Below are 18956 nucleotides of genomic sequence, written 5' to 3'. Positions count from 1 at the left end.
AGTGCGGGCGGCGGGCAGCGCAGAGTGAGAGGCTCTTTTGTTCGGCTGAGGGGAGGGCCGTTGGCCGGGCCTGCAGTACGCGTCTTCAGCTAGAGGCGCAACTGCAGCCACACTGCTTCTTTCCCTGAGTGCTGCTCCCTCTGACCTCCCGACTCAACGCGCCTGTGGCGCGGCACCAATTCCTGTCGGACACTTGGGCGCTGCTGTGAGGTGAAGAGGCCAGTTGGAGGAGGGGGGAGGGGGCGCGGCGGTGGTGGGAGGCCGCGGGCCCTGAGCGCGCTCTGGCGGCGACCGCACGGAGTTGGGGGTGAGGTCTGCTCCGGCGCTGTGCGGCTCCGCTTCCCGCGCTGAGCTCGCCACGCACGCGGGATCTGAATCTTGCCACAGATGTGCAGGGAGGGCGGGGCGGGAAATCCTGAGCGGGCTTCGGAAGTGGTTCCTGGGGAGCCGACTCTGGGGAGAGAGGGACCGTATTTTGAGATCCGGAGAGAACTGTTTGGATCGACGGGGAGACCCCGGGATCAAGCCCAAGAAGAAACACTCTAGGAAGTTGGCAAAGGGACAGGCTCGGGCTTTGCTGTAAGTGTTTTAGAAATGTAACCTGAGAAGCCAGGCACCCCTGCAGTCGCCCGGGGCAGGAGGACTGCCCCAAGTTCGAGGCCACCCAAGACTACATAGAAAGACTTTGTCTTCATAAATCAAATTAAATTTTATAAAAAAGAAAAGTGACCTGAGGCTATTGGTTCCTACTGTCACAGTAAGAGAAATTGCTCTTCCCAGGATCACGAAAAAGTGACTTCCACTAAATTGGACGAGGGCGCAGGGCCACCCGTAGAGTACTAAAAAGGGAGGAAATTTATTGAATAAATCGGGGAGGGGAAGGAGGAGGGTCAGACATTGCTTGACCTTGGCTAGAGGTGGAGGAGCTCTTAGGTAAGGCCTATGTAACCTGAGAAGCCAGGCACCCCTGCAGTCGCCCGGGGCAGGAGGACTGCCCCAAGTTCGAGGCCACCCAAGACTACATAGAAAGACTTTGTCTTCATAAATCAAATTAAATTTTATAAAAAAGAAAAGTGACCTGAGGCTATTGGTTCCTACTGTCACAGTAAGAGAAATTGCTCTTCCCAGGATCACGAAAAAGTGACTTCCACTAAATTGGACGAGGGCGCAGGGCCACCCGTAGAGTACTAAAAAGGGAGGAAATTTATTGAATAAATCGGGGAGGGGAAGGAGGAGGGTCAGACATTGCTTGACCTTGGCTAGAGGTGGAGGAGCTCTTAGGTAAGGCCTCCCGACAGTAGGAACGTAAAATGTAGTAGAGAAAAGGGATGGCTGGGATGTAACTTAGTAGTTTGCCCAGCATACTGGAAACCTTGGGTTCCGTCCCCACTATCGCATAAACTGGGTGTCGTGGCCTGTACCTGAGGCAGGGGGAGCGGAGGTTCAGGGCCTTCCTTAGCTATATAGGGAGTTGAGGAAAGGGTAGACAAAAAAAGCCACTCTTTGCCTAGTAATGGGGAGAATAGCGTAGGTACGGCCAGCAGAATGGCTTGTCAGGTAAAGGTACAGGGCAACCCTGGAGTCCTGAGTTTGCCCCCCAGAACCCATGTATGTAAAGGTAGTTGTCCTCTGACTTCCACACACAGGCAAGCCGTGTTGTGAGCATACACACACATACATAGACAATATTTTTTGTTTTTAATATTTCTTTTATGTGTGTATTTCCTGCGTGTAGGTAAGTGCACCTGTGTCTTGCAATGCCTGCAGAGGTCAGAAGAGGCTGTCAGATTGCCTGGGACTGGAGTTAAAGACAGTTGTTAGCTGCCATGTGGGTGCTGGGATTCAAACCCAGGTCTTCTGCAAGAACAGTTAGTATTCTTAACTGCTGAGCCATCTCTCCAGCCCCAATATTTTATTTATTTTTATTTTATGTGTATGAGTGTATTGCCTGCATGGGTGTAAAGTATACCTGTGTCACACAATGCCTGCAGAACTCAGAAGAGGGCTTCCAATCCCCTGAAACTGGAGTTACAGACAGTTGGTAGCTGCCATATGGGTGCTGGGAACCAATCTGAGGTCCTCTGCAAAAGCAGCTAGTGCCCTTAACTGCTGAGCCATCTGTGCAGCTCCAGTAATTTTTATTTTAAATAAGTAGCATGTGAAGAATGAAATTCATTTTCCCATTTTGTTTTGTGGTACTGAGAACCTTGCACATGCAATCTACACTGAATTGCATCCTCAGCCTTTTTGGGGGACAGGCTTTTGTGAGTTACCCACACTAGCCTTGAACTCTTGATCTTGCCTGCCTCCACATCCAAGTAGCTGGGATTACAGACCTGAACCACTAGACCTGATTTTTATGTTTTTTTGTTGTCGCCAAACTAGTCTGGAATTTCTGAGCACCAGCAATCCTCTTGCTTCAGCCTTCTGAGTTCTGGGGCTACAGGATTCTGGCCCAGGTTCTCAGTAGTTTTTTTTTTTTTTTTTTAAAAAACAAAACACTAATGGGGTTCCCTGGGAAGACATTTTAAAAAAGTCCAAGTGGGGCGAGAGAGATGGCTTAGTGGTTAAGAGCACTGGCTGCTCTTGCAGAGGACCTGGGTTCGATTCCCAGCACCATGGTAGCTAATAACTGTCCTTAACTCCAGTTCTGGGGATCTGATGCCCTCTTCTAACCTCCATGGGCACTGCATGATGTGGGTGCACTTACCTACATGTAGGCAATATACTCATACATACTCAAAAAAATTCCAAGCTCTTGCTTTAATTCAAAACTAGTTCATACATTTTTAGGTAGGAATGTTAGTGGTCTCACAAAAGGTGATGAAGTTGTAAAAATGCCTAAGTGGGGGCTGGAGAGATAGCTCAAAGGTTAAGAGCACTGGTTGTTCTTGCAGAGGACCCAGGTTCAATTCTCAGCACCCACATGGCCTCTAACAACCATCCATAGCTCCAGTTCCAGGGACTCTTAACGTCCTCTTCTGACCTCCGAGGACATTGCACAACACTTGTGCAGTTACACACGTGCAGGCAATACACTCATACACATAAATAAAATAATAATTAAATATTTTAAAATGCATAAATAAGTTAACGTAGGATGTGAGATAGGATAAATCCCTAGTACCACAAAAAATTAGTTTTAAAAAATGAATCATGAGTCTGGAGACATGGCTCAGCGGTTAAGAACACTGGTTGTTCTTGCAGAAGACCTGGGTTTGAATCCCAGTATCCACATGGCAGCTCACAACTGTCTATAACTCTAGTTCCAGGGGATCTGATAGCTTCTTCTGTCCTCCTTGGGCATTGCACGACACAGGTGTACTTACCTACATGCAGGCAATACACGTATACACATAAAATAAAAATAAATTTAAAAAATTAAAAAAAAAAAAAAAAGGAGTCATACTAGAACTTCCAGCCAGGAGTAAGCTATTGTTTTCAATTGTGTTCATGTCCAGGGAACTGTAGAGATGGTTCAGTGGTTAAGAGCACTGACTGCTCTTGCAGAGGACCCAGGTTCAATTTCCAGCACCTACATGGTGACTAACAAAACTATGTAACTCCAGTTCCAGGGGATCTGACACCCTCACCTGGCCTCCATGGGTAGTGCACAACACAGGTGCACTTACATACATGTAGGCATAACACTCATGCACATGAAATTAAATATTTTTAAAAAAGAATCATGTCGGTAGTTTACAATAGTTCCAAAAGGTCTAAGGTTTTGGAATAGATGACTACAATCAAGAAATTAGTGTCTCTGTCCGTCCTTAGGTGCCTGTTAGACATACATGGAAAGTTGTATGTTAGAAAGTTTCAGCTATGTTCATGTGTGTTGGTACACACCTATAATTCCAGCACTTGGGAGGTGGGGACTGGAGCATCAGGTGTTCAAGACCAGCCTAGGCTCCGTGAGACCCCTGTCGTAAAAGAAAGGGTGGGGGATGCCCCAGTATTTGAACTAGTTGCTGCTTAATGAAGCTTCATGGTAGTGGAAGATCTTCAGCCATTTCTGGTTTTCCACTTGGTCCCTCTTTGGAGGGCAGGAGGTGAGGATAGTATTAGAATTGGTAGATTTTCACCCCCCTTTTAAGTATATCTTCTATACCTCACATATGGAAGTCAGGTGACAATTTTAGGGAGTCAGTTATTTTCCTTCTGTGGGTTCCAGGGATCTAGCTCAGGTCATCAGCCTTACACAACCTTATACGTTTACCTGCTGAGTCATCTCAGCCCCCTGAACTGATATTGGAGTAAAAGGCTAATGGCTGTCTTAGAGGTTTCCATAAAATGGACCATACCTATTTTTCCAATGTCTGGCCATTCAGATTGTGGATGGATGGATGGATGGATGGGACTTTGAATTCTTGTTGACAACTTCTTTGTTATTAGCCAACAGAATTTACTAATACACACTCAGTTTGTCTTAGTGGCAAAGTAAAAATAGTTGACTTTGGCATACTTGTCCCATCCTCAGATTTTATGTGCTGTCTCTGAATTTTTTGTTTTGTTTTGTTTGTTTGTTTGTTTTTGGTCTTTTTGAGACAGGGCCTCTCTGTAGCCCATCTGACCTGGCAGTCACTATGTAGACCTGGCTGGCCTTGGCCTTGAACTCACAGAGATCCACCTGCCTCCCGAGTGTTGGTTTTGGTTTTTTGAGACTTACTTTGTAGCCAGGCTGTCCTGAAACTATGTAACAGCCCAGGGTGGCCTTGAACCCACCGTGGTCCTCCTGCCTCAGCCTCTCAGATGTTGGCATGAGCTACCACCATAGTTTGCTCTCTCTGTATTAAATACAGAAAATACTAAGATCTCATTCTCCATGAAGACTTAAGATAACAGAGCTGCCAGAAAATGAAAAACCGAATTTCACAAACCTGTGGTGCAGGCCTGTTAATACTAGCTATTCTGGAAGATCACAAGTCCAAGGCCAGCCTGGGCAACTTAGTGACACCCTGTCTCAAAACAAAAAGTAAAAGAGGGGATGTAGCTCTGTGATAAAAGTGCTGGCCTAGCCGGATATCTATAGCTCTGTGAGTTCGAGGCCAGCCTGGTCTACATAGGGAGTTCCAAGCCAGCTGGGGCTACAGGGAGACCCTGTCTCAAAAACACCCCCCCCCAAAAAAAGGGCTGGCCTAGCATACTCAGAGGCCCTAGGTCCAATCCCTAGCACAAAACACTCCCAAACCAACCAGCTAACCAAGAAACCTACAGTGCAAGATTTCTTTTCATCTACCTTGGGCAGGAAATTAAAACAAAGCTAGTGTAGTAAATGGCAAAAGGAAGAGAACTTTAAAAGAGGCAGGGAAGCAAAATATAATAGATAGAAAAATAATGTGTTTGTGGGGGAAAAAAAAGACTTTGAAAACCTGTGTAAGTATGAAAAACAGTTTTGGTGACCTAAAAGTTCTGTATGGAGGTTGTGAGTTTGGGCTCAGCTTTTATGTATACATTTCCCCTAGCCAATCACCAGTTAAATGAACAATGGTCTTAATTACTAAATGATAACCCCCTTCCCTCTGCTTCTTTCCATGTTTTCTTTTGGAACCAGCTGTTTATTATATTGCTGGCTGACCTAGAACTCTTTTCCTACCTCAGCTTCAAGTGCTGGAATTACAAATGTTCACACATCCTTATTTTAGATCATAACTATCTCCAAACTGATACTTTTTGGGGGGTGGGGGTTTGAGACAGTTCCTGGCTGATCTGGAACTCACCGTGTAGACCAGACTAGCCTTGAAATCACAAGACTTCTACCTACTTTTGCCTGCCTGAACTCCTGAGTTCAGGGATTAAAGGCATATACCACCATGCCCAGTTCATTCTTTTTTTAAGCCTCATTACCACCACTGCATTCCAAGTTATTACTATTTCTTCCCTGGGTAATTCCTAATCTATTTTCCATTTCATTCTCAACAGTAACCAGTGATTTTATTTGTCTTGAGGCCTAGGCTCACCCAGGACTCTGTAGCATCGCCTACTGATGGCCATCCTCCTACCTCACCCATTAGGATTATAAGTATAAGCCATAATGCTATTTTAGTTTTGTTTTTCAAGATAGGGTCTCACTCTGTGGCACATGCTGAGATTAAACTCTTAAAAAAGAGTTCTCCTGCCTCAACCTTCTGAATGTTGAAATTACAGGCATAAGTCACCATACCCAGCATATTTCCTTAGCTTAAATGTCATTCTTTAAAGGCTTTCCTTAAAGTTCCAGACTAGGTTAACTCTTTGTGTTTGTTGTTGTGGGGTTTGTTTTTTTTTGGGGGGGGGGGTTTCCTTTTGAACAGGGTCTTCCTGTAGTCCCAGCTGGCCTGGAACTCACTATGTAGACCTGGCTAGCCTCCCAACTCTCAGAGATCAGCCTACCTCTGCTTCCTGAGTCCTGGGATTAAAGGTGTGTGCCACCACCCGGACTAGGTTAATGCTTTGTATGAACAGGCTCTCCTAGTGTATTCATTCATAGTCAAAATCTTACCCTTTCTTCAAGACCCAGTTTAAATGTTACTTCCTTCATAAAGCTCACCCAACCTAACCAAATATTTCTTTCCCTCTGATCCCCAAAACATTTTGTTTCTCATTTGGAGTTCTGAGCCCTGTACAAATTCATGAATGCTGTATGCCTTGGGTAGATAAAAGTGTAAAGCTGCTAGCTTTTTAGGAAGCAACCAGTATGATCAATAAACCTTCAAACAAAAAAACATGGAGAAGGAATTTTAAAAATAATAATTGGCAACTACACACCAGTAATCAAAACACAAGCGAAGGCATGTGCAGCACTGTATATTCAGGTACTAGTCTTGTTTCTAAACTGCTTTTAGTTGGCTTGTTATCTTGGCTGTTTGTGGAGCAAATGCTTTCCAGATGGAAAATTTGAGTGAAAAACAGGAACTTGTGCCACATCCACGGCAAGAAGGAGTAGGAGTTTCAGTTTTGTAATGGGTGTGTGTGTGTGTGTGTGTGTGTGTGTGTGTAGTTGGCTGCTGCAGATTGAATACAGGGCTTTGCAAATCCACAGCCATCATCACCTCCCCACTCATTTTGTAGTCCAGGCTGGCCTCAAGTTTATGAATTATCTTCCTGTCTTAGCTCTCTAAATATTAGGATTATGGCACGAGCCACTCTGACTGGTTCAGTCCTCCCTTTTTAAAAACAGGTGTCACTGTATCCCAGGCTATCCAAGCTTATAATCTACCATAGGTCTCTAGGGCTAGAACACAGGTGTGCACTACCATGCCTAGCCATTACTTCATGTTTAGAGAAACATTGGGTTTTGAATTCCTCTGAAGATAGAAAATGGTGTCTGAACACATTTTGTGCCAGACAATAAATTTTGTTTTCTTCCTTTTTGCGACTAGCTCTCATGTAGCCCAGGCTGACTGACTTTGAACTCCTAATCCTCTTGCCTCTACTTTCATTCAAAGTTCTAGCATTACAGTTGTGCCAAATTTTTTGTTTTTGTTTTTTTGAGATAGGGCTTCCCTGTAGCCCCAGCTGGAACTCACTGTGTAGCCCAGGCTGGTCTCCATCTGAGAGAGACCTGCCTGCCTTTGCCACCCAAGTTTTTTGAGAAATGATCTCATTCTGTAACCCATACTGGCCTGAAACCAGTGCCAATACTCCTGCCCCAGCCTCCCAAACACTGGAATTACAGGTACAAGCAACCAAGCCTGGCTTATTTTTTTGCTTTCTTGTAGTGCTGAGGATCAAACCAAAGACCTTGTTCTACAACTGAGGTACTTCCGAACTTTTGTGAATGAGTTTTGAATTTTATCTGACGTGTTGAGAAACTTAGCTAATCCCTTTTGAGTATGTTGTCATGACTAAACAATAGGTAGTTTGGGGTTAAAAGGTAAATCAACCCCAGGAATCAGGTAAATCTTAGGACACGGTAATACCTCAAGCAAGTATTTCAAAGCTTTAAGGTGAAATAAAAACCTGAGGGATTAGTGATATAGACTGCTTGCCTACCATGCACAAAGCTTTGGGCTTTGATGAACGGGAAACACACCTGTAATCTTAGCACTTGGGAGGTGAAAGGAGGAGGATCAGAAGTTTAAGGTCATCCTTGACTACGTAGTAAGTTTGAGGCTAATGGGCTACAAGGAACTTTGTAATTTTTTTTTTCTACTTTTTATGTGTATGCCTGTTTTGCCTACTTATATGTATGTGCACTTGTTGTGCAATGCCCATGGAGACCAAAAGAGGGCATTGGATTCCCTGGAACTGGGGATCCAACAGAGGGTTGTTAGCTACCATGTGGGTACTAGGAACTTAACCTGGGTCCTCTGCCAAAGGAGCCTGTGTTCTTAAATGCGGAATCATTTTTCTAGCCCCACAAGGGATGATGTCTTTTAAAAAGGTCATGGCACATACCTTTAATCCCTTGGGAGGCAGAGGCAGGCAGGTCTCTGAGATGGAGGCCAGCCTGGTCTACATATTGAGTGCTAGGCAACTGGAGCTATAGGGGGATAGTAAAGACCAAAAAAGGGGCCAGGTAGGTGGCTTGGAGGGAGTTCAATACTTGAAACCCACATAAAAAGTTAGATGTACCAGCGCTCAGGAGGCAGAAGCGGGTGGATCTCTGTGTTCGAGGCCAGTCTGGTCTCCATTAGCTAATCTAGACCAGCTGCGGCTACAGGGAAACCTTGTCTCAAAAAGACCCCCCACCCCCCAAAAAAAGTTAGATGCTGTAGCACACAGCTAACTTCACACCAGTCTCATTAGAGTCTTACACCTGTTTGATAGATGAAGACTGAGTTACGTAGTAAATATATATGACTACTTATAGGCATAAAGTTGTTTCAAGAGGTATGAGAAAGAAAAGTTTGAAGACTTTGGTCAAGCCAGTTTTCGAGGTTTTTGTTTGTTTTGTTTTTGGCTTTTTGAGATGGGATCTTGCTAGATAACTTTGGCTAGCTTGAAGCTTCCTATGTAGACCAGCCTATTTGCAGTAGTCTCCCTACCTCTGCATCCTCAGTACCACTGCCCCATATTGATTTGCTTTTTTTTCTTGGCATTTACTTAAGTCTTTGAGTAGCAAACCACAAAGGAAATAAACATATGCTTCTGGCTTTTCTGGCTTTTTTTTTTTTTTCCTCCTCTCTCTTTAAAGAAATTGTTTATTTTCTAATTCTTTTTTTTTTTTTTTTTTGGTTTTTTTTGAGATAGGGTCCCCCTATGGCCCCAGCTGGCCTAGAACCCACTATGTAGACCAGGTTGGCCTTGAACTCACAGAGATCTGCCTGCCTCTTCCGAGTGCTGGGATTAAAGGTGTGTGCCACCATGCCTAGCTCTAATTTATTTTTATTTTATGTGTACATATATTGGCTGCATGTATTATAAAAGGAACCCATGTATGCAATACCCTCAGAAGTCAGAAGAGGGTGTCAGATCCCCTAGAACTGGGGTTATGGATGGCTATTAGCCACCATGTGGGTGCTGGGAACTGAACCCAGGTCCTCTTGCAAGAGCAGCCGATGTTCATCACCACTGAGCCATCTCTCCAGACCTTGTCTTTAACTTTCTTCTGGTAAAAGAAGATCCCTCAAGTATTGTGCTTCCACTTTTTGAGATGTAGTGGGGTTTTTTATCGTATGTGTGTATGTACACGTAAATGAAGGTGCACCTACAGAGGACAGAAGAGGGTGTTGGATACCCTGGAGTTGGAGTTACAGGTGGTTATAAGCTGCCCAATGTAGGTGTTAGGAACCAAAAACAGGTCTTATGGAAGAGCAGCAAGTGCTCTTAACTGCTAAAACATCTCTCCAGCCCCAATTTTTGTTGTTAGACAAAAAAAGGTCTGGGTTGAATGATGTTGCAGTTGTTAGAGTTCTAGCATCTTTGTCCATACAGTTGAATATATAATAACAGCAGGTAAGAATGGAAATCATAGGGGCCGGGGAAATGGCTCAGTAGGAATGCTTGCTATGCAAGCCTAAGGACCTGAGTTCAGTTCCTCATCACTGAGCAGTCAGAGTAGGGTAGAGAAAAAAAAATCCCTTGAGCTCCCTGGCCAGCCAGTCTGGACAAATCTGAGTTCCAGGTTCAAAAATAAGGTGGAGGGGCTGGAGAGATGGCTCAGCAGTTAAAAGCATTTGCTGTTCACTCACATGGCAGCTCACAGCCAGCTCTCCAGTTCCAGCAGATCTGGCCTCCATAGGTACCAGGTGCTCATATATAAAAAATAAAAAGGTGAATCTTACATAATAAGGACCTCGTGTGGTGACGCAAGGCAGAGGCAGGTAGATCTCTGAGATTGAGGCCATCCTTATCTACATAGTGAATTCTAGGCCTGTCTCAAAAAACTAAAACAATAATAATAATTAATAATAATGGACTGGAAAGATGGCTCAAGAGATAAGAGCACTGGCTGCTCTTGCTGGAGACCTGGATTCAGTTCCCAGCACCCATATGTTATAACAACCATCTGTAATTACAGTTCCAGGAGATCTGATGTCCTCTTTTGGCTTCCACCGGTACTGCATGCACATGGTGCGTTTATATACATGCAGGCAAAACACTCAAACATTTTTTAAAATATTTTATTTCTATTTTATGTGTATGAGTGTATTGCCTGTATGTATATGAGTGCACCCGTGTCATGCAGTGCCACAGAGGTCAGAAGAGGGCTTCGGATTCCCCTGGAACTGCAGTTAAGGATGGTTCGTAGCCGCCATGTGGGTGCTGGGAATCGAACCCGGGTCCTCTGCAAGAACAATCAGTTCTGTTAACCTCTGAGCCATCTCTCCAGCCCCTCATAAACAATTTTTTGAAAGGTAGACTACCCAGGTGTGATGGCTTGCACCTTTAATCCCAGCACTCCAGAGGCAGAAGTGAGTGGATCTCTGAGTTCTAGACCAGCTGAGGCTACAGGGAGATCCTATCTCAAAGACTTAAAAAAAAAAGGTAGAGAGAAACCAAGGAAGAAACACCATTGTATGTCTTGCTTCCACAGGGACTTGCATGCACATGTGCACATACACAAACATGTATACACATATATATCACACACACAAAGGAATGGAAATCTTAGGCATGCTGGTTCATGCTTTTAATCCCAGCACTTGGGAGCCTGAGGTAGGATTGTTTTAAGACCAGCCTGGACAAAGAGAGACTTTGTCTCAGAAAAACAAAGTGTCCAATGTTCATTGCAATTCATGAAAAAGCAAGTTAGGGGCTGAAGAGACAGCTCAGCAGGTAAAAGTGCCTGCCAACAAGCCTGAGGACCCGAGTACAGTGCATGTAAAAGAGAGGCTCTGATGGTGTACACATCTGTCTTAGCAGCAGTCCTACAGGGAATTGAGAGGTAGAAACAGAACTGCCCAGAAACTAGGGGCCAGCTAGCCTGGATTACACAGTGCAACAAGAAAGAGAAGCCAGGCATGGTGGCACACACCTTTAATCCCAGCACTCCAGAGGCAGAGGCAGGCAGAGCTCTTAAATTCAAGGCCAGCTGGAGCTACATAGTGAAACCTTGTCTTTAAAACACATGTGAGTTTGAACAAACACACACAGAGAAGAAAAAAAGAGAGAGACCTGCCCTCAAGAAAAAAGTAAAAAACTAGGTGGAAGGAGAGAACTGACTCAACAAGTTGTCCTCTGACCTCCACATGCACACCATGGCACATGAATGCCCAGGACTCAAACAAAATAATTTTTTTTAATTTTTAAAATATTTTATTATTTTTATTTTATGTGTATGCGTGTGTTGCCTGCATGTAAGTAAGTGTACCCGTGCCGTGCAATGCCCATGGAGGACAGAAGAGGCCATCAGATCCCCTGGAACTGGAGTTACGGATAGTTGTTAGCTGCCATGTGGGTGCTGGGATTTGAACCCCGGGTCTTCTGCAAGAACAGCCAGTGTTCTTAACTGCTGAGCCATCTCTCCAGCCCCTTTTTTTGGTCTTTTTGAGACAGGGTCTCCTTGTAGCCCCAGCTGATCTAGAACTTGCTATGTAGACCAGGCTGGCCTTGAACACACAGAGATCTGCCTGCCTCTGCCTCCCACATACTGGGATTAAAAGCGTGCACCACCATGCCCAGCTTTCAAAATAAATTATTTTTTTAAGAGTCATGCTGGAGGGGACTGAAGAGATGGCTCAGTAGTTAAGAGTACTTACTGCTCTTCCAGAGGACCTGGGTTTGGTTCCTAGCACCCGTATGGCAGCTAACACCCTTCCTTAATTCCAGATCCAGGGGATCCAGTGCCCCCAGAGAACTTTATTTATTTATTTATTTATTTATTTAATTTATTTATTTATTTATGCATGTGTATTTGTGCCATGGCATGTGTGGAGGTCAGAGGACAACTTTTAGGAATTGGTTCTTCTGTTTTGCTTGAGATAGGCTTTTTCTGTTGCATTTCATACTCAAGCTAGCTGGCCTGGGAACTTCCCAGCAATTTTGTCTCCATTTCCCATTTCTCTGTATGAATGCTAGGATTACAGAAATGTGCCGCCTATTCTACTTTTTTATATTTTTAAAATTATTTTTATTTTATGTGTATGAGTGTTACACCTGCATGTAGGTAAGTACACCCATGTCATACAATGCACGCAGAGGACAGAAGAGACTGTTGGATCCCCTGGAACTGGAGTTACGGACATTTGTTAGCTGCCATGTGGGTGCTGGGATTTGAACCCGGGTGTTCTGCAAGAACAGTCAGTTTTCTTAACTGCTGAGCCATCTCTCCAACTCCTCTTCTGCTTTTTTATGTGGGTTCCAGGAATCTAAACTCGGGTTGTCTTGTTTACACAGCTTGTATTTTTGCTATGTAGCTCTGGCTAGCCTGTAGCTTACTATATAGACCAAACTGGCCATGAACTTGTGGAGGTCTTCCTGTTTCTTCCTGCCTCAGTAACAGGTGTGTGCCACCATGTCCAGTTGGTGGGCCAGGGAACTTTGATTAAATATGTATACTTTTGTAGTTGAATGTGAATATATAATTATATATTACCAGTCAGATAAGACTGACTTGCAACGTGAAATTCTGCTTCAGTTTCCTATTTTCATATGGATTCTTCTTTAGTAAAGATGACTATCTTACTAGCCACACTTATTTTTAAGTACTAGGGAGCAAACTTAGGTTAGACAAGCACTATACTACTGATCTTAGATCCCAGGCTAAGACCAGCATTCTAAGTACTTCAGAATAGCATTTACTTAGAACCCCTGCTGGTTAGTTTCTAATATTTCTGCCTGTTTTTGTTGCTGTTTTGTTTTGTTTTCTGAGACAGGTCTGACTTTGTAACCCAGTCTGGCCCCAAGCTTATAGCAGTTCTCATGCCTCAACCTCCCACCCAGGTGCTGAGATTATCATTGTGAGCCACTGTGTCCAGCTTTGAAATTGGATTTTTTTTTTTTTTAAGCCAGCCAGAAATTGGTATCCTGAAAATTGTTGGGTAGCTCTCACTGTACATGTGTGTGCATATGTGAACATATGTACATGTGTAGAGGCCATAAGTCAACCTTGGATGTAATTTCTCAGGTGCTCTCTACTTTGTTTTTGTTTTGAGATAGTCTCTCATTGGCCTGGTGCTCACCTAGTAGGCTGGCCAGAGGGTCCTAGGAATCCACTTGTCTCTGCCTTCCCAGCACTGGGATTAAAAGCAACACTACTACTCCTGACTTTTTTTTTTTTTTTTTTTTAATGTGTATGAGTGTATTGCCTGCATGTATGTGAGTCCACCCGCATTGTGCAGTACCTCAGAGGTCAGAAGAGGGTGTTGGATTCCCCTGGAACTAGAGTTAAGGACGATTTGTAACTGCCATGTGGGTTCTGGGAATCGAACCCGGGTCCTTTGAAAGAGCAGTCAGTGCTCTTAACTACTGAGCCATCTCTCCAGCCCCCACTCCTGACTTTTTACAAGGCTTCTGGGGATCCAGTTCAGGGCCTCATGCTTGCCAATGGTAAGCACTTTATCAACTGAGATATCTTCCTAGCCATATGCCCACAGTGTCTTCATAGATTCTTCTTACATCCTTTCTCAGTGCAAACTATTCAAAAACAAAATGCTTAGTCTTGTGTCTGATACACCACACGCACACACACACACACACACACACACAAATCAGTAAGTGTAAAAATAATTTTTGGAGCACTCAGTACATGCCTATCATCCCAGCTATTCTGGAGGCAGAGATAGGAGGATTGCAACTACAAGGCCCACTGGGCAGTTTAGCAAGACCCTGTCTAAAACTAAAAGGGGCTTAGAAGCGCCTCTCTCACCTTGCATATGCAAGCCCCTCGATTTAATCTATAATACCTGAAAGAGAAAAGCCAAGCATTCTTCATACAATTTTAAAAAAATTTGTGTGTGTGCGCACGCGCATGTGCGTGTATGTACACGTACCCATGCATGTGTCCAGGTATGCCACAGTACACATGTGGAGGTCAGAAGACAACTCTCCAGGGTTGCTTCTCTCTTGACACTTTGTGGGATCCAGAGATGGACCTGAGAGGTCATTAGGTCTGCTGGCCCTCCTCTATATAATTCTCCAGTTTCTGCATGTAAAAGCCCTGGGAAGGTTGGTGAGAAAAATCACAACAGTATTCCTTCTTTTCTTATAAGAAGTACATTTATACTATTTCTGGATTTGTTGAGACACTAATGAAAAGTGATTTTCAAGCTAGATGTGCTGGTGCATACTTGTAATCCACAGGTCGAGGTGAGAGGATCATAAGTCCAAGCTACCCTGGGCTACATAGGTCACCCCCCACCCTACCCCCATCTCAGAAAATACAAGCATAAAGATAATCATACATTCATTGGCTTAGTCATTCCTAATCTTGCTAAGTATGTTTTGGTTCTTTGTAGTGTTGGGCATCAATTCCAGAACTTTAAGCATCACCTATGCAGCTGAACCACACCTCCTACCCCCTGATTTTTCTTTTTTTTTTTAATTTAAAAAAATTTTTATATTTTATTTTTATTCCATGTGCATGAGTGTATTGCCTGCATGTATGTTAGTGCACCTGTGTCGTGCGATGCCCCAGAGGTCAGAAGAGGGCTTCGGATTTTCCTGGAAGTAGAGTCAAGGATGGTTTGAAGCCACCATGTGGGTGCTGGGAACTGAACCCTGGTCCTCTGCAAGAGCAGTCAGTGCTCCCAACCACTGAGCCATCTCTCCGGCCCCTTAATTTATTATTTTTATTTTATGTGTATGAGTGTATTGCCTGCATATATGTAAGTGCGCCCATGTCATATGTAGTATTCTCGGAGGTCAGAAGAGAGTATCAGATCCCCTAGAACTGGAGTTACAGATGGTTGTTAGCTGAATGTGGGTGGTGGGGACTGAACCTGGGTCCTCTGCAAGAGCAATCAGTGCTCTTAACACTGAGCCATCTCTCTACCCCACCCCCCACCCCCGATTTTTTTTTCTTATGAAACAGGTTCTTACTCATGTTGTCTAGGCTAGCCTTGAACACAACAATCCTCTCATCCTAATTGGCCTCCTTCACAGTCCACATGCCTCAGCTTCCTGAGCAGCTGAGAGTACCACTTCTCTCAGCTTGCCAGAAGTTCAGCTTCAAAAAATCTGTACCATCTGGCACTTGTCAGTTGAGAAGACTCAAAAGTCTTAGTTTGGGCCACTAAAAACCAAAGCTTTAAATCAGCTGCACTCACAATGATTAATAAAAAGGTTTTTAGTTAAGAATTACAGCTTTTGGGCTAGAGGGGTAGCTCTGATGGTAGAATATCTGCTTAGTATGCAGGAGGCCTTGGGTTTGAACCCCAGCACTGCATAAAATTGGATGTGGTGGTAATATATCTATAAGTCTGTAATCCTGGTACTCCAGAAAGTTCAAGATCATCCTTGCCTGCAAGATAGCTCAAATTAGTAAAAAGAAAAACAGGGCCATTGAGAATGTTCAGAAGTGCAAGCCTGACAACCTGAATTCCATCCCAAGAACCCATGTTGGAAAGAGAAAACCAACTCCATGAAAGTTGTCCTCTGACCTACCACACCATGGCCCACATGCATTCACATACATCACACACACACAGTAATACAATTTTTTTTAATATTTTATTTTTTTGTTATTTTCATTTTATGTGTATGAGTGTTATGCCTGCATGTAGGTAAGTGCACCCGTGTCGTGTAATGCCCACGGAGGACAGAAGAAGCCATTGGATCCCCTGGAACTGGAGTTACAGACAGTTGTTAGCTGCCATGTGGGTGCTGGCATTCAAATCTGGGTCTTCTGCAAGAACAACCAGTGTTCTTAACCACTAAGCCATTTCTCCAGCCCAGTAATATAATTTTTAACTTTTTAAAAAAATTTTTATCTTTTTAGCCAGGCATGGTGGCACATGCCTTTAATGCCAGCACTGGGGAGGTAGAGGCAGGTGGATCTCTGTGAGTTCAGGGCCATCCTGGTCTACATAGCAAGCTCTAGGCCAGCTGGGGCTACAGGGAGACCCAATTGGTCTCAAAAAGACAATAAATAAATAAATTAATTAATTAATTAATTAATTAATTAATTTTATTTTTAATTTTATGTGCATGAGCGTATTGCCTGAATATGTGTAAGTTCACCTGTGTCATACAATGCCCTTGGAGGTGAGAAGAGGGTGCCGGATTCCCTCAGAACTGGAGTCGTGGATGATTGTTAGCTGCCATGTGGGTGCTGTGAACCAAACCTGGGTCCTCTGCAAGAGGAACCAGTGCTCTTAACTGCTGAGCCGTCTTTCTATCTCAGTAGTACAATTTTTTTTTTTTTTTTTTTTTTGCCTTTTTGAGACAGGGTCTCTGTAGCCCCAGCTGACCTGGAACTTGCTATGTACCAGGCTGGCCTTGAACTCAGATATCCGCCTGCCTCTGCCTCCCGAGTGCTGGGACTAAAGGTATGTGCTACCATGCCAGGCCCGGTAATACAGTTTTAAAAACAAAACCAAATCTTTGTGTTTATGTGGAAACAAGTTCTTGCCCAGAACTTGGAATCCTCTTGACTTAGCCTTTCCTACCTAGACTCTTGAGATTATGGGCAGGCAATATTGTAGCCTGCCCCAATTATGACACTTTTATTTTGATGAAGTGCTGAGAGTTGAACCCAGGGCCTTATGTATACAAACTAAGGACTGTATTACTGAGCTATACCCCCATCTTCCCAAAACATTTTTTGATGACACTGTATAAGAGTTCAGAATACCTTTAATGGAAAAAGGGTTTTCTGTTTATTTGTTTTTCTTATATAGACAGTAAGATTCAGGAAGACAGGAACCATTTCTTTTTCTTTTGGTTTTTTGGGGTTTTTTTCTGGGGTTTTTTTTTTTTTTTTTTTTTTGGTCTTTTTGAAATGGGGTCTCCCTATAGCCCCAGCTGGCCTGGAACTCACTATGTAGACTAGGCGCTGGCCTGGAACTCACAGAGATCCACCTGCCTCTGCTCTCGCCCAAAATGGTTCAGAGGTTAAGAGCACAGGCTATTCTTGCAGAAGACCTGGGTTTGAATCCCAGCGCCCACATACATGATGGCTAACAACTGTCCATAACTCCATTTCTAGTTCTTATGCCTTCTGTCCTCCATGGGCACTGTACAACATGGTACATTTATACATTTATATACATTAAGGCATAACAATAAAAATAAATGGTAATCCTGATAGTTATGAAAGGTTTGTTGTAGTTTATATAATGTACAGCTGTACCTATATATGCCAGTTCTCAAGTATTAAGGAGTCAGCTTCTCCTCTGACCCCCAAAGAGATAACTTTTATTAAGATAATAGTTTTAATCCCAGCACTGGGGAGGCAGAGGCAGGCAGATCTCTGTGAGTTCAAGGCCAGCCTGGTCTACATAGTTCCAGGACAGCTGGGGCTACAGGGAGACCCTGTATCAAAACAAAAAGATAGTTTTAATTGTTCTATTATTGTTCAGCTGTTCTCTTTCTCTCTCTTCCTCTCCTTCTCTCCCTCTTTTTTTGAGACCAGGGTCTCACTGTGTATCCCTGGTTGGCTTAGAATTCAATCTGTAGACCAGACTGGCCTTGAACTCACCACACTTCACCTACCTCTGCCTCCCGAGTACTGGGCCTAAAGGTATACACCACTATGCCTCACTAACTGTTCTATCTTAATGTAACTAATTTAAATTATATTTTAATGATTTTAACTATCACAGATACATATATTTCGGAAATAACAGCATATATATAAGATTCAGTCAAAGAGAGAGAATTTCTACTTAGATACTAAACTTTTTTCCCCAGGACAACGGGAATACCAGTCTAATCCCAAATTGGTAGTTAAAATAATGCAAAGTAATAGCTCTTTCCTCTGCCATGTTATGTTCTTTGGGGGAAGAGAGAGTTAAAGGGTTAGGACAAGGTCTCTTACTCTAGCCCAACTAGCCTTGAACTCCTGATCCTCCTGCCTTCATCCCCAAAAGTGTGGGATTATAGGCCTGTGTCACCACACCTGGCCCATCTTCTCATACTGGGTAGTTGTGATCCATTCATTTATAAGATTTTAGCCAGTTCATGTTGACTCCTTTTGTTTTATTGATATCTTAGAGTGCCATCTACTGACACACATTGGTAATTTTAAGGTTTTAAAGCCTACTTTTTAAAAAATATTTTTGTTTTATGTGTATAAGTGTATTGCCTGTGTGTATGTGAGTGCACCTATGTCATGCAGTGCCTCGGAGATCAGAAGAGGGCTTTGGATTCCCCTGGAACTGGAGTTAAGGATGGTTCGTAGCTGCCATGTGGGTGCTGGGAACCAAACCCAGGTCCTCTACAAGAGCAGTCAATGCTCTTAACTGCTGAGCCATCTCTCTAGCCCTTTTTTGGTCTTTTTGAAACAGGGTCTCTCTGTAGCCCCAACTGGCCTGGATTCTCTCTATGGAGACCAGGCTGGCCTCGAATTCACAGAGAACCACCTGCCTTTGCCTCCTGAGTGCTGGGATTAAAGGCTTGCACTCCCATGCCCGGCACTTAAAGCCTACTTT

At 43.7% G+C, this 18956-nt stretch overlaps 1 protein-coding gene across 4 annotated transcripts in view; it reads left to right on the top strand.

Moving 5' to 3' along the window:
* The window catches only part of Cbx1 (chromobox 1), a 29341-nt gene continuing 10385 nt past the window's right edge, over positions 1-18956 (top strand). For 3 of the 4 annotated variants that reach the window (XM_008838277.3, XM_008838276.3, XM_029566058.1), the window contains exon 1: positions 1-210. The gene's annotated coding sequence lies outside the window, so the exon portion shown is untranslated. Of the gene's footprint in view, positions 211-456; positions 580-18956 lie in introns of those variants that run through there. The other variant, XM_029566057.1, reaches the window with a different exon arrangement.

Source organism: Nannospalax galili, unplaced genomic scaffold (genome assembly GCF_000622305.1).
Source record: "Nannospalax galili isolate Female #2095 unplaced genomic scaffold, S.galili_v1.0 scaffold95, whole genome shotgun sequence".
NCBI lineage: Eukaryota > Metazoa > Chordata > Mammalia > Rodentia > Spalacidae > Nannospalax > Nannospalax galili.
Note: the sequence above shows the minus strand (reverse complement) of the source record. Positions and strands in the feature narration are given on the sequence as shown.